Source organism: Gadus macrocephalus, chromosome 14 (genome assembly GCF_031168955.1).
Source record: "Gadus macrocephalus chromosome 14, ASM3116895v1".
NCBI lineage: Eukaryota > Metazoa > Chordata > Actinopteri > Gadiformes > Gadidae > Gadus > Gadus macrocephalus.
In genome coordinates, this window is record NC_082395.1 from 14,954,167 (window position 1) to 14,966,635 (window position 12,469).

Genomic DNA, 12,469 nt, shown 5'->3' on the forward strand with positions numbered 1-12,469 from the left:
TCACTTCAATAGCAGCATGGACAAAGGAAAATGTGTCAATGTGAATGAATGAATATTCAGAGAATATCACCAAGAATAATGCAATATTAACATTGTTTTCTTAGCATTGTAAACAAGGAACTTCTACTCACCAGATCAAATGGAGACATTTACCACACCTTCTGAAGGCTGCTGAGATGGCATGGTAGGGATTACATAATTAATCCAATAACTGCCAGAAAATGACTTGCTTTGTGCTCCCTCTGAGTGACTCCTCCTGCCAGAGGAGTCACCTGAGAGTGACCTTCTAAAAGTGACACCCAGAAGCTGTACAGCCATGTGACTCAGCCCAGTCTATCGTTGCCATTGTTGGGGAAGAGTAAAATATCATGTTTTGTCAGCTCTCCAGTACATGAAGTCATAATTTTTTCCTGGGCGCAGTCACAATAAAGCTCGTTGGCTGAAGCTAGGCTGCCTCATCTGGGTGTGTAGGTGGAGGAATCACGTGCTCTTGTTCCCGAGATTGACCGCCTCTTCTTCATTTACATGACACTTTTAGAGTATTCAACTGAAACCCCACTGACAAAGTGCTACGACTACAATACAATTGTATTTGCTTTCGCCATTAGCCTTCGCCAGTTGGACATTGTCATGGAGGGACCTATTCTTTGCTTATGAATCACATGCAAGTCAGAGTGCCGCCTGAGCCCTGCGGGGCTGGAGGCAGGTATCTGACCACTCTGGAGCCTAGGCTCAAGACTAAAGACAAGTTAACCTGCCCTGTCTGAGCCCTTGAGGCAGGATGGAGCACCCTGACGGATGTTCTCAACCAGTCACATTTTACTGGCCTGACTTCGTTTCCGTGGGATTCCAACCTGCCTACCACTTATTAGTTGATGAAGTGGTTGATTAAATGCAAGTTAGCATGTTGTGGCACTTCTACCAGGTAGACCCATCAAACAAATATATTATGTATAAAGGATGTCATTAATAGGAATGTTAAGGAGGGCTATAACCAAAATGGGAATAAAAAAGGTAACGTATTACCATAGACCTTTACATTCCTTCATTTGAAGAAACTCATTTCCCGTTGCCTTTAATAGAGCTGAACAACTTCAAAACAGCCACTCTCCACCCCCCCGTCCCCCCCAGACGTTCTCAAGCCGAGGAAATTGCCCTTTAGACATAAACCCCATACAGCACTGCCGGTCGTAAAATTAACTCCAAACAGAGCGGTTGACGTAAACAAACAACTGTTTGGGATATGTCAAGATTTAGTATCCCAAAGTTCATCTGCATTGGTAGCGGCCTGGTGGTTGAGTTTATAGAGAAAGCTAAACAATATATAAAATGGGTTTCTAAATCAGTAAGCGTCTCCAAGAGATAACAAAACTTCAGCGGAGGAATGCTTCAAAGAGCGATTCAAACACCCTGTTATTGTATTGTATCATATAGGACTCATCAACAACAACACTTAATTGTATTGACCACAAAAGTATTTTTTTTGTTCATTTATCGCAAATCAAATCACCCCTAAGAAATAGCCTTGCAGGAGGGAGGTTCAAATGAGAACTTCTCCCACTTCCGAAAGGTCTATCATCCCTTTGTCTATTAGAGACACGGCCTATTTATCAGTGAGGATGCTAGGTCGGTAGCTGGTGGAAAGACCCTGACATTGAGAGCAGAGAAGCTGGTGCGATGTCCTCAGAAGATAAATAAATATAAAGCTGCCCTGGAGTAACACTTCACCAGCAGCGAGAGGAGACTGCAGCGGTATTTAGACCAGACCCCAAACAATGACACAAATTCCCTGAACAAATCAAAGAGCTTTGTTTTGCTCAGATAGTGGATCAATAACCCAACATCACCATAAAAATGTGTCGACTTAACCTGGTACACAAAGAGGGGATATAAAATGCATGGCCTGGTTTATTAAGTGGTTCAATAACATGGCTGTTTAATTAAACCATCATTTAAATAAAAGGAATGGTCTTCCTTTATTTGCCTCACTTTTATGAATGAGTGCAAACTGGGGTGAATGGAAATGTAAAGTGCTGTGGGCTGACATTGCAAGTCAACATTTCTGTAACATTTGAGCTCTGGCGTCATATTAAGCCACATGAATGCAACTTCAGTACCACAGCATGTAATTAGCCTCAGTTTCCCTATTTCCAATAGACAAAACGACTGCCTGAATGGCTAAACGTCGGAACAACGAATGACACAAAGGAGGCACACCCATAGACTGTAAAAGATGCTAAATGATAGTATCTAAAAACTAAAATTTGTTTGAAAATCCATTTCATCTACATCTGAAGAATTGACTATCGGATGTATTATCCCACGAAGGAGATTAGTAACAATACCTTGGAAAGGTATCGTTGCTATATCTTGCCATATGTTCAACCTCTTGGCCCTTCACCAGATTAAGCTGAGGAAAAGAAGAGTTGAGAAGACAAGGCTGAATTATTGAGAAATATTTTCTGTAATAAATGTAATTTCAAAACCGGAATATCGGGTCTGTCTAGCGGAATATCCCTCTGTGCTTCTTGCTTTGATGAAGAAGCACAGAGGGATGAAGGCAGCTTAAGCCTAATTCCGAAGGGGTGGAGTCGTATTGGAGCTTCTCATCAAGTAGTATGTACAAGAACAGAGGAATATGTTTTGGATTAGCTCAATGCTCCGCAGCTTTCAAATGTGGAAATTAAATTGTGGTTTCGTAGGTAGGTTAATGGTAATCCGGCAATTATTGTGTCGTTTGTCAAGTATCAGAAAATGCCTGCGCTAAAAATCTAGGTCAGATATTAACTAGGTGCTGGATTTGAACATCGAAGCAGTGCAATAGGTAACATCTGTGTTTTTCAAGGGTGTTAAAGGGTCATAGTTCCAAAAGTATCTCATTGGTTGAGTCAGAATTCATAACCATGTGAGGCCAGCTAGTTGGCCATCTCCCTGATAAGGATAGGAAAGCTGAAGAATGCATCTGTAGTGTCTGTCCGCTATGGGAGACAACAAATATCATAACTACAAATAAATTAGCAAACTATATGGGTAGACATATTTGTCGAATATTCCTCTGTATTAACTGTATGAGTATCAGATAAATGCATCTTGGACTGAACAACAGGAAGAAGCGGAGGGGGAGGAGAAGGAGCAGGTGGGGAGAGCAGTTGCATACATGAGAATTGCAGAAAACAAACAGAATCAGAGATTGAACTTGAACTGGAATAGAAAAATAACAAGAGAAAAAGAAAGACAGAGAGAAGGGGGTGGGTATTGGTTTCCTGAAATCTGAGCTGTGGGAAAGTGATTGAGAGCCAAAGTAATACGAAAGGAAAGAAGTAGCAAGAAATGTAATTGTATAAAAAAGCATGAGTGTATTTGTCCAGCCTTGAACAGACCATGCATACCCTAGAGTCCAATAGTACTGATGGCTCAACATACAGTTAATTGTCACCTCTTACTCACTACTTTCACCATAGTATCCCGACTAGAGGCACAGGTTGGTCAACTTATTCTCTACTTATCTACTCAATTAAAAAAGCTCCATAGAAAAACAATGAAGGTACCAAATAGGGTCTTTAACCCGAGAAATATTGCAGCATTATGTTTCCAGAAAGAACACAATTTGTTAGAGAAAGTGGTGGTTTTGGAGTCACTATTGGGAAAAACATGAAAGATTTGACTTGATGAATTTCAGAGAAGCAAACTTAACAAAGAGCTAAACTTTTCATTGATGATTAGGAGAATGACTGTCAATAACATTTCGTGTCCCATATTATATACAGTCTCCATCACACAGCCTTCGGTGAGGCTTTCAACCCCAGTAGCCAAGCCTTGTTCTTCCTTCTTGACTTTATCCAGCACTCTAGGTGTCCAACAGAAGTAAAAATGTTGTAATATGTAGCAGAGTTGATGACATGGTATGAAGCATGGTATGGAAACCTCCCCATAACAGTACTGCGCTAAACACCCCCTCCCCCACAAAATTCAGCAGGAGAAAGATTGAGAGAGGGAGGAAGGGGTGGAGGGAGAGAGAGATTAGGGAGATAGGACAAAACAATAGGAGGTTTTGTGTGTTTGCTTCACTGAAAGGCAAACTACAGCATGCGTGCAGACTCAAGGGGTAGACCTATTTCTACTAGGGAGAAGAAAACACCTGGACATCACTGAAGACGGGCTGAAACAGGTCTGTACTCGAGCCAATGTCCACACTGTAATTAACAAATAAAAACAAAATAAAACCCGTCCACCTAGATGGGTCTCTCTCTCTGTGTTTACACATTGAGGCAGCAGAGAATTCCGGCTGGTCATTCCTCGGTCAAGAGTAGGCCTAAGATTACCACTGCATAAAAGACTCAACACCGACCATGGCAGTGCTTCCAGACTGGACGGAAAAACATGGTGCCGCAAGCCTGTGGACGTGAGCACATCAAAACGAAATATGTGGGCGCAGTTTAGCCCTGTGAGGGTGGCAGAAAACAAGGGAAGGGAAGGAATAGGGAAGAAGGAGGAAGAGGAATTCCTACAACCAACTGCACCAGCGCCAAGGAAATAAGGAATTACCAGAAAGTCATAAAAGCCTGCATTATCCAACAGCTGGGTTTTATGCTTAACGTGTCCCCATCGCACCCCTTGTATCCTTCAGTAATTAAAACCTATCCGACTTTTCAGTTAGCAAATAGTATATACTCGAATACCTTCATCATCATAAATAATAATACATTTTAAGCTAAGTTGTTACACTGTGAATAGGGATCAAGATTTGCTAAGACAATCTTGGTCAGCAATGTCCTGGCACACTGATTAGAGGTCAACTTCTTGGGAAGTTATTCATAAACTAATGCCAAATGTTTATATGAAAAGAACACTGAGACGGTTACAGTAAACAGGACTACTCCTCTATGTTCGCAATGAAGAAATATCCTTCCTGTGTCAACTCTCTTGACAATGGCCGCGCCAAAGGGTGAAACAGGAAGTTTGTCAAAGGGGGGCTTCTCCATCACAACACTGCCATTGTTTTTTTTTCTATGTCTATTATTTCATCACCAAAATAGGCCAATAGAAAAAATGTCTAAAAGAATGCGACCTCAATAAAAAGCGATGCGTGCCAGCTTGAAATAAACATGTTGAAAAACAATGCCCACGTTGCACGTGCAAAACTTCTATGATAAATTGATTTCGCAACTCACACGAGCAAAACCCCAAAATGGGTTTGTTACTTACATCATTTTCAACACACCACTTAAACAAACAGCATGCAGAACTTTTCACACGGCTCTTACATTTTTTTAAACTGCAGTTAAAAGGATAAACTGCAGTAAGTTATTTTGACAACCTGTTTGAACCAAACATGTTGAATTGGTAGAATTGCTTCTGGATTTCAGGCTTCTTAAAGGGCTATTGTTCCAATATCCGTTATAAGAAATCCATTAGACTAAGAAGAAATTCAATTAATAAGCAAGATCTGTATAATGAGCGTACAGACATTCCGCATGGGAGCAGCTAATACTCCAAGTATCACAGTCGCAGTCTGTGTGTCTGTGTGTGTGGGGAGGGAGGGCGGACAGATGAAAGACGAAGACAGGCGATAGTCTAGGCAGAACTTCTGAAAATGTGCTACATTCCATGCAACTTTCTGAATAAAATAGAAAGATTACAACCAGTACAAGTACAGGTACATCGGAATACATGTTAGTTATCCTTACAATTATTTTGTTCCTTCACTATTTTTTCACCTCAGTTATGTAAGGGATAATGGACGACACACCGTTGGACTATCCAAAGTTAAGTTAAGTCCATTATCCCGCTTATTCTACTGTTGCCACATATTAAATGTTTACTAGCCTACTGATGCAAATTTGACAGAACATGGCTATTCCTTTCCGAATTTCCTAAACTCAGAGCAAACCGTTTCTAGTTCGGCATGCCAAACTAGATTGCTATGGTTGCTATGTCGGAACATTAAAGCAAAATTGCTTTCAGAACCCCTTAATACCCCTAGAAATGTTCTATATTATTCACAATATGCCTTTGGGGTTCTGATTTTGAGAAAATTGACCCTGTCTACGAGAGGAGCCAGGCGGGAATCCCTAGAAGCCATCAGTGCCCCGGATTATCACACAGACACCATCTCCTTCCCAGAATGGTCAACTCTCTGGGGGCTGATGGGGCCTCGGCCCTCGGAGTGTGGTGGTTGTTCAGTCAGAAAGTACAGGAGGCGGTGGAGCCTAGAGACTTCTTGTACATGGGCTCAATAACAGACAAACACGCTGAATTAACAAGGAGGACTCATCTCTGCTTTGACAGCTGAGTGGAGATGAGTGTTAATGACTGTAACTAGCTAGGTACGCAACCTGGTGCCAAGATCAAGATGCTGCCAAACCCCTGCTGGTCCGACCTGCTTGGCGATCATCGATGAAAACACTGGTCTTGTTTTTTAGCCTGGGGCTATTCACTCATCTTTATGGTCGATTTGACTTTGTAAAGTTTAATCAAATTAGACTGCTAGGGTGTTCATTTCATGGATATCTTGATGCCCTGAGGGCAAAGAATGAGGACAACGAGTTGTGTCAGACATTTTCTACTAGTGCCCTTTGCATTTCCCCAAAACATGTTGTTGCTATCTTTACATGCAATTAAGGGAGGAACTAAACCAATGTAATATATTTAGAATTATTTACATTATAAACCTGATTAATAATGGAAACAAAATAAATAGGCATAATAAAAGGTAGAGGAAAAAACGATGTACAATATCTGACAATATGAAGCAGATAGAAAGCATGCAAACACCAGAGCAAATCAGTCTATAAAATAATTTCAGAACAATAGAGAAAGGGCTGCAGTACTTCACCCTATGGGAGGTTACATCCGGAGTGCTACTAGCAAAACCCCTCTGAGCCTGATCAATAGGAAATCGGATTTGAGTGGCTTGTCGGATTTCCACTAGCTCAGAGAACACTGAGGTAGGCACTAGGCAGTGAACCCAAAGAAAGGTAGCAGCAAAGTGCACGTGAAGTGACTCAGCCATTTTTTTTATCACCCAAATTGTTGGTGTTTTCTTTCATATTTGTTTTCTTGATGTTTCTTTCTTTTGATCAACAAAAAAAATACAAGTTAATGCTAAGACACACAAACACACACACAATGTTAAGACACGATGTCATGCACATCTGCTTAACGCATTAGGAGGAAAAGAAACACAGGCGGTAATTACAGGGCAGTGTTACCAAGACTCATGCTCTCGTTCCCTTTTCAACATAGGGGGGTCAGGGGACATTCATTTGCACATGTTTGAAATTCGAACCTGGTTGAGAGGAGCAGGATAGTGTAGAGGCAGCAGGAGGTGGTGCAGAATGTACGGTGGGGGGCATCATGAGGTAAACTGTATGGAAAGTACGGTGTATGAACTTCATCTTTCTTTTAAAGTGAGTGTTCGTTAACTCTCTAACAGTACACACTGCACTCAGCAGTGTGTACTGAATCAACAGGGGACTCTCCTTGGATGACTGGATTGTCAATGGTTTCAATGAAAATGTCTCCAGTGAAGCATCTCGGGTTATAAATAGGAAGGCAGAGTGAAAGCAAACAATCAGACATGGCTGACAAACATGAAAAGGGTTTCTGATTCGAGTAGGAATAAGATCATTAGCATAGTGAAACCATCCAGACTTTCAAGTTTCATGATAAATCTGGTTGGAAGAACATCGTTCCCAGCTGTTCTCATCTCATGACGAAAACACCTGGAACGGGATGCACCGAATCTGCATTATTGCGTATAAAGGCCCTGACACACCAACTAGATTAACCGTCGTAGGACAGTCTGGTGAGATCGGTGACCTGAGTCTTTTCGGTGTGTGCTGTGCGATTGGCCGTCCTCAAGCCCGGCGTCTGGGTTCTTTTCCGCCGATTGCACACGTTGAATCGGCCATGACACAAACGGTCCGACTGCCTTTCCTGCCGACGATCGGCAGTCGGAATGGAGTGTAAGAGCCATAAGGCTCATAAGGAGGATATATGAGGATGGATATTGCATTGAGGTACAGTAGTTAGGCATAACACTCCATTCATGATGGTCTCTCAGTCTAGGCGGGAAGTAAAGCAAAGCACTTTTAAATATCCAATGTGGTTAGGTAAAATTAAATGCATGATAGTTCTAAGACTGCAGTCATGTAGAGAAAGTATAATTTGCCAGACCCTTCTACATGCCTCAAGAGCAACAAAATTATCTTCTTCGGTGCGCAGAGTTCATGAGGTAACATCCAGGAATATCTTGAGCTAAAATCTTGTAAAACCGCTTTTAGAGAGAAACAATGACTCTCAATACAGTCAGTACTACTTACTATACAGAACAAAAGAGCTTACTCTACTTAGTCAAACAATGTTGTATTCAACCAGTTGAGAAAATAAACCAAGGGTACTTTTGGTCTTCAGTTAGGTGAGCCAAGATTCTTAAGTTATTTAGAAATCTGAAAGAGCTACTTCACCTAGGTGATACAAACAATTATATACATGACTCCTGGGTCAAGTCATAATAATAGTCTCTTTAAATTCCCCAACAGTTCTACTAGGTGAATGCAGCATGTCAATTTCAACTACGTTTTCTTCAGTGATGACTGGCCCTCTATCATGATTTCCTCTAGATATTTCCAGACGTTGAGGGGAGTAAAATTCATTCCATCAAAAACTACTTTTTGCTTATTTTCATATGATGAAAGACTGCTCAAGAATGCTTAAGTATACAATCAGTTACGATTCTTATTGTCATTCTCACAAACTCATTGTACTACTAGGCCTATTCCTTGGTTTCTTGAAACAAGAAACAATAGCCCAATATCTGCATGTGGGATTAAGTTTTCTATTTATTATTCATTCGTTTTTGTTTATTTAACTCCGGAAAACACATTGAGGGAAAAATACCTCCTTTACAATGGTGCCGAGGTTACAGTGAAGGTTAATACATCTGGTAAAAATAAATAAATAAAGTAAATAATGCAATTTCAACGTTGTAAGCAACCATGACGGAGTCCTACTGTATGACTGACCTTATGACATTATGACCGACAGTAAGACCGTATGACCGACACCATGAACATATGACCAACAGTAAGACCGTATGACCGACAGTATGACCGTATGACCGTAGACTCCCATGGGCAGATTAGAGTATATTTTGAGAAATAGAAGTCTTCCGTACATGGTGGTATGGTGGTATGGTGAGCTTGGTCGGTATGTTAATATGGCATTTGTATGCCTTAAAAACTGGTTTACTGGAAGTTAACATATCAAAACAATCACCAACCATGTTTCTAAAGCATACTGTGTCAAAATCCACTGTCAAACAAATGATGCGAAATTACGTATGTACCGCTTTAAGACCCAGCCTGCATCGAATAGAGGCCGCGGTTTAGAAGGGCAACTTCAAACAAATGCATTCAATTTTTATTTTCAGATATCGACTTGAAATTTGGCATGGGTATACTATGGAATCTACCCTTTATATCCGAACCTATGTGTTCTTGACGCAATGTTAGAGCCGTTTAAACATCGGAGATATGCATGTATTTCACCTTAAAATGGAGATATCTCTGCCATCTTTAGCCTTATTGCTATGAATTTCACACAATATAGTCCAACATTCACCTCGAACATGTGTGCCGAGTATGCAGCTTTTGATCTGACCATATGGTTCAGACTCTGAAAATTGTTCATCATGAAGAATGGTATAACAAGTTTCATGCATATTGCACTTTCCTAGTGGAATTGGCAGCCTGTTGAGTATGTTGCACTTCAAAGGCTTGTTATAGCACCACCAATATTTAATTCTGGCCCATCCTTTTTATCCCCAACTCACAAGTTCTACAAGCCTGCCAAATAACTTTGACAGATTTTGTCAGGAAAATAAATAAATAATAATAATACGAACGATTACAATAGGGTTCCTACGGATTTAGTCGGACCTCTAATTACAGTCGCTGACGGAGAATTGTGTTGGAAGGGAGATGAGGTTAATAAATTCTCTCAGTGAAACAAAACCACACAACTTCCAAGGATTTTTGGAGCTCGTTCCAAATGGAAGGTGCTTTATAACTGAAGGCTGTCTTCCCTAATTCGGGGCAGATATAGGGAAAGGTAGCTCTGGGAACGGGTACTGAGGGTATTGCATTTCCAGCTAATTAGAGGAGAGATACAGTGGTAATAAGGCAATGAAAGATTTGTACACAAAAATCTTCCAACTACCATCTCTTTTCACAGATAAAGCTGGCCAGCCATCCAGTACAGTGGTATGTACCACAATTGTCCCCAGTGATAAAAACGGAGGGCAGAATAATACACAGCATCCAGGGGTTTCAGTGTACTGTGAGATGCATTCACATAAATAACATCACCATAGTCTAAAACAGATACGAAAAATTATATTTTCTTATGCATAAAGATTATTGAACATTTGACTATGATACATGAACTTCCTCACAGAAAACTAAAGCCATTTCTATCAGAAAATGATTCTGGTACCTGGGCTTGACCACACCTACTGCAGATGATGGAAGCTCAGCTTTGCCCACTATCCATGGTAGCCAGCTGTCTAATTATTATGGAAATCAATCACCTGAAAGATCCCGACTTTAACTTGAATGAGCACCATTGAATCAAACTTTGGAAACATACGTTATCTTGAGAATATTGGGAATGCATATTATGAACATCATTACCCAAAATTACCTCACCCATGCATTTAGCTTGGCTGAGTCGCAGAGGCCTATTAAATCCCATGATTGTTTCAATGGAAGTTGCCTCCCAATGATGACCTACCAGGTCCTACCTAATCGATCCTTTCTTATGTTGGGGAGTAGCCGGCAGTGTTTTAGCCCACCGTATCAGATAATGTCTGTCTGTCTATTGTCAGCTCGCCTCGTACATCCACTCTGTTCATCCCCTCTTGCTTCATTCTGACACAACACAGGTTACGACAAAATCCAAAATAAGTCCTTAAGATATGAGCAAACCTATATAGGATATAGGCTTGTTTTAAGTTAGTAGTTTATATCTGGATTGGTATAAAGCTACCATGAAGAAAAGTCTGCTATATCCTATATTGGGGACGCCGCAGTCAAGTTCAATAGAAGCACCCACATGAAAACAACCAGTATTGTCCTATTACACAAGAGCACATGCCTTGGGATTAGTGGCCCTACACTACATGTACCATATGGCAATCAGAGGTCAAAGTAGCTAGTCACCTATGTCACACCCAAAAATACACTCAATCAACAGTGTTAGATGCAACCAATTCAAAGACATGGCTAACAATACAGACCTTGAATGCATCTGTATGCTTAATACTATTTGGGATGCGAGACAATAGTTTTTGTGCTTCGGCCACCTTACCAACATCCTTAAAGTCGAATGGGGGTATACATCAAGTTTCCAGGCCTGTATCTAACTCAGTGATTGCCAACCGCAGATCATTTAAAATTGTATTTATTATTATTTTATTTTTTTCCAGAAAACTTTATCAAGAAAACGGTACATTTCAGTCAAAATGAGAAGCATATAATTCAAAGGCAAACTCATGCGTCTAGTTAGCTTAGAAACTATATAGGTCATGAAAGATTTCAACTTTCGTCGCCACTACACTCCAACAGCACTGAATATAATACAGTTGGAATATAATGCTAGTTGTTGCCCTTAATGTTGGGCCACTGTTTTTCAGTTCTGTGCCATCATTGAATGATTATGTATTTGAGCCCTTTGACTGAAAGAAATACTTATCACTCCTGTTTCTTTTAAAACAAACTTGGTGTCGATTTGTCATTTACGAAGGTATAGACATGTTAAAAAAGCATTTCAGCATGGAAAATATGAAATTAATATATGTATAATAATATAAAACACACACACACACACACACACACACACCTTATTTTTTTATTATTTAGTAGCTTCTCTCATATCCGATTAGTTGATGTGTGTGGTCATGTGACCCTCTGATGGTGATCATGAAAAATTGTGGCCCTCTTAATCATGAAAGTTACCCATCCCTTATCTAACTCAACCGTTACATATATTTTGTCTGTTGGCTTTATAAAAGTGTTTGGACCATTCAATTATTCTGAGCTTATTTGACTGTTTAAGCAGCAGGTTATGTTTACCATTTTATTTCTTGAGAACCACTTTCACTACATGCCCTTTCGGTTTCCTGAGATTGTTACAGCACAAGCTAAATCCCTGTGAGGGTCTCGCAAAAGGGGATTGAAAAACAAGACTTTTTAAACCTGCTGCACTTTCCCAAGCACAAGATTGGGATGTGGAATTCACTGTAGTGCTGAAACAATGGTGAACGTTAAAAAAAGGCTTTATCTTTAAAAGCCTTTAACCCAATCCGTTGTTACTTGTCTGCAATTAGGCTCAATCAGGTTGAACTTAAAAAGGGATAAGAAGAAATACTCCCATTCTATGTCATAAGATAACAACATAAGCAACACAA

At 40.3% G+C, this 12,469-nt stretch overlaps 1 protein-coding gene and 1 long non-coding RNA gene across 8 annotated transcripts in view; one reads left to right on the forward strand and one right to left on the reverse strand.

Annotated features, from left to right (window-relative positions):
* LOC132471550 (uncharacterized) overlaps window positions 1–12,469 on the forward strand; it is a 251,268-nt gene that overhangs the window by 228,839 nt on the left and 9,960 nt on the right. The window lies entirely within an intron of this gene.
* The window catches only part of myo9aa (myosin IXAa), an 81,817-nt gene that overhangs the window by 67,042 nt on the left and 2,306 nt on the right, over window positions 1–12,469 (reverse strand). The window contains exon 1 of one of the 7 annotated variants that reach the window (XM_060071743.1): window positions 132–244. The exons of the other annotated variants lie outside the window; for them this stretch is intronic. The gene's annotated coding sequence lies outside the window, so the exon portion shown is untranslated. Of the gene's footprint in view, window positions 1–131; window positions 245–12,469 lie in introns of those variants that run through there. 7 annotated transcript variants of the gene reach the window in all.